Here is a 4,072-nt window from a genome sequence, read left to right as displayed (position 1 = left end):
TTATAGAAAAGTCGCACTGATGTGATATCATTTTAATCAGCAGATTGTATTATACATATTGCTATGTATGTTTTTTATGACTTCTGATGACATATTCGCCTTTAGGAAACCCGCAATTTGTGGACAGCTTCTGGATATAACACAAGCCTTGTTGGATAATTTAAAGCAGTGGATTTATTCCACATAAGCTTATATTGATCTCTAATCATCTGGGGCCCTTTTATCCAGTGAGTTGCCAGTCATGCAAGGTCTGCTGGAGGATCTCTTATCTTGGTTGTCGTAAGTCTGATGCTACAGCATTGTTACATTTATATATTTAACATTACTATTAACCTTTGTGTTTGTGGGAGCCATTCATTTGGTAAGTGTTATGGCCCATTCCAACCTAATGTATTTTGATGCATTTTTTAGCACAATAAAAATGCATATACACAAAAAATGTGTTTTTTTTTAATGGTGTAGTTCGCACCACTGCGTTGCGTTGCATTGCAGTTTGAAAAAAATAGCATGCTGCATTTTCACATGACAATGCATGTAAATGCATCCAAACACATGTAAACACATATTTAATAGTACCTCCTGAAAATACATGTAAATGCATGTAAATGCATGTAAGCGCATGTATAGTTTACATGCATTTTGGTGCGGTTTCGGTTGGAATTGGCCCTTAGAGAAGGTGATGGTTTACACTGTAACTGGAGATCAATATGTCTCACTTTTAGTGCTGCAATTTCTTTAATATTGTTTAAGGACTTGTATATCTGTCTTTTTGCAAGCTGCTATGAATAACATTGAACCTTTTGAACTTATTGTTTTGAAACTTTCTGTTTGATTTGCACTTCATGCACTTCTAGTGTGGACATTTCTTTTTACAATTTTTGTTTAAGAAGCAAACTTTGTTGATTAATTTTCAGGGAAATTGTATGGGGTATGTAAATTACGTAAACATTGTGCTGAGAAAAATTACAAGAAAATGCTTTTTTTAAATTAATTTTTTACTGATTATCACAATAAAACAATAAAATAAAATATATGCATCCCACTCTGCTACCTAATTAAAGCCCTATATGTCCCCAAGGAAAATATTGCACAAGAGTATATTTCATGGAACTGGGACATTACCAAGCCAAACTGGACTCAAGGGAATTTAGGGTAAAAAGGCCTGGGGACTCAAGTGGTTAAAACTAACAATAACAGGTAAATGTTTTGAACTTTGTATGACATTTTCTGTTTATTATTATGATACATTAAGATAGTTGTTACACTTTTTCTTTTCCAACCCTATTGTTTGCAAACGGATTTAGCAAACAATAGCTGTGTGTTTAGCTTGTCTCTTCAGTAACAATGAATGCAGATGTTTGAAACGTCTATAATAACAAACAATATATAACATGAAATCATCTGTTTATTGCTTTATGCCCTAGCTTATGACCAGCCATTGAATGTAGTGTTTTGTTATGTACAGTCTGCCACATTCAATAAAACAATGTATAGAGCAATATCCTCATACAAGGTGAAGTTACCTACAGGTGAAACTCGAATAATTAGAATATTGTGCAAAAGTTCATTTATTTCACTAATGCAACTTAAAAGGTGAAACTAATATATAAGATACACTCATTACATGCACAGCTAGATAGTTCAAGCCATGATTTGTCATAATTGTGATGGTTATGGCTTACAGCTCATGAAAACCCCAAATCCACAATCTCAGAAAATGAGAATGTTGTGAAAAGGTGCAATATTTTAGGCTCAAAGTGTCCCACTCTAATCAGCTAATTAAGCCATAACACCTGCAAAGGGTTCCTGAGCCTTTACATGGTCTCTCAGTCTGGTTTAGTAGGAATTACAATCATGGGAAAGACTGCTGACCTGACAGTTTTGCAGAAAACCATCAGTGACACCCTCCATAAGTGAGCGGGCAGCATACAAGTTAATTGTTCAATATCTTCTCTACAGGTAGGAGCTTAGTGTAATATATTTGACTGCTATGAGAAAAATTGAGAGTTTTCTTATTTTGGTGGGTTTGGTTGGTTTTTGGGTGCCAAGGGTTTTACATAGTCCTGGAGGTGTATGCAAGCTTCTTTCAACTATCCTGAACCTGTTCTGGTCCATAAAGTGGCCCATCATTAGCCTCTTTTATTTATTTATTTTCACAGAAAGAAAAAAGTCAGAAAAAGTAAAATAAGGCATTTAAAGTTAAAGTGACACTAAAGTCTACACCCCCCCTAATGCTGTTGTAAAGACTTCGTTTTTGTGATGCTTCTTGATGTGTACATCTACTTCCTTCCAGCCATTTCAAGCTGTCCCTTCAGTGCTGGTGCCGCTGTCCTATACTCCAGTGTCTCCTTCTTCTTACAGGGTCCTACAGAGACACCCCTGCAAGCGCGCTCCCCTCGTGTGTTCATTGCCTAGGATTGTCCCCCACTGTAACACACTCCTCCTCCCCCCTCCTGTAGCATCCACTAGGCATGTTCCTCTGCTCCCTGTACACACGCTGCTCTACCAGGAAGTTCAGGATATCTGAGCACTGTGGCTTGGACTGAGCAGCAGAGAGGAGGTGATTTCTGCAATTGCTTGCCCACACTAGTCCACTCACATACAATGGGGCATGCTACACTACTTACTAGTAGTACATTTAGATAAAAAACACTTAAGAGTTTAGTACCACTTTAAAGGACACAAATGATGATCAAATACACACAAAAAAGGAAAATAACACAATTCAATTAACAAGATGTCCATTTAAAAATGTTTTCACGTAAGATTCACACCCAAGTTAGCTTTTAGCCTAGATACATTTTTCAAATTGAATTTAATTGGAAAAATGTATGAATCCTGGGTGAAAGTTGTATGAATCTTGTGTGAAAATATTTATAAATATAACCCTATATGAGCTAAACTAAACTACTCTAAATACACCAATAAAACAACACACCCTGTAAGTAAAGAAGAAAAAATAATAGATAATGGTTTAAAGAAATTTTCATCTAAGCTACTCGATGAGTGAAACTGAGAGTTTCTGCTTCAACGAAACTGGTAATTAGACAAATTGGTAAAATAATGTTTTTAAACCAAATCAATCCACTCATCCCTGGCACTGAACAAGCTCTGTAATGCCGGCCTTACCCACTCCTGCAAATTGGTAATGGCTCATGATTTTTACAGACAGTCTTAGCCTGCATTCACACCTATGTTTTCTGTGAACTCATGGCAAACCCGCATATAAATGCAGCAAAACGTGAAGCGCGCTTATGTTGCCATTCATTTCTAATGGCACCCCAAACACAGTCAGGAAGACGTGCATTTTTCCCTATGTGTTTGCATGCGTTAAATGTGTACAAACACAGACGCCAAAAATGCAGAACGCATGCTACATAATTTGCTACAGGAGCTTTTGCTGTGTTTGGCACGCGTTCAGGACCCCAGTGAACTCAATAGGGATGCGCACCTTACGCAGCACAAAAATCCACACGAATCCGACCTGCGTTCCCGAAACACCATTGTGTAAATCTGGCCTTACTTACTGCAGAAGGCAGCATGTACAGTAATTGTAAGTGCAGACACACAATGTCATAGGGTACTGGCAAGTGTACTTTAAAGCTTATCTCCAGAAAAAAAAACTCCCCTTTAGATTGGGCTACCCCGTACTGCAAGGTTTAAGTGCCCATTAATGTCTAGGGGAACTATGTAAGGAACTTTCATTGACCTGATCTCCACTCCTACTGACTCCAAGACTGGTGCCTGCAACCTCCCCACACTCCGGTGGTCAGATTCAAATGACCTCATCAGGAACAATGCAGGGACCATAGCCCTGCATAATAAGGAAGAATGCTGAGGGGCAGTCCACAAGAGTATAATAACAGTGGAGATGACATGAGTGCCAACTGCAGTGGGAGTATGGATCAGGTAAGTAAAAGTCTTTTACACAGGTCTCCTAGGCAATACAGCTGTTGGTCTTCTAAAGTTTTGGTAAACTCTCGTCCAACTGGAGAATTTAATGGGAACATCTTCGGATAGGAGCTCCCACTGATGACATGTTTTTGAAACTCCATGATCTTGCAGTACCATC

This window comes from Nanorana parkeri, unplaced genomic scaffold, assembly GCF_000935625.1.
Source record: "Nanorana parkeri isolate BGI_ZX_2015 unplaced genomic scaffold, ASM93562v1 scaffold1640, whole genome shotgun sequence".
Taxonomy (NCBI): Eukaryota; Metazoa; Chordata; class Amphibia; order Anura; family Dicroglossidae; genus Nanorana; species Nanorana parkeri.
This window is presented reverse-complemented; position numbering follows the sequence as displayed.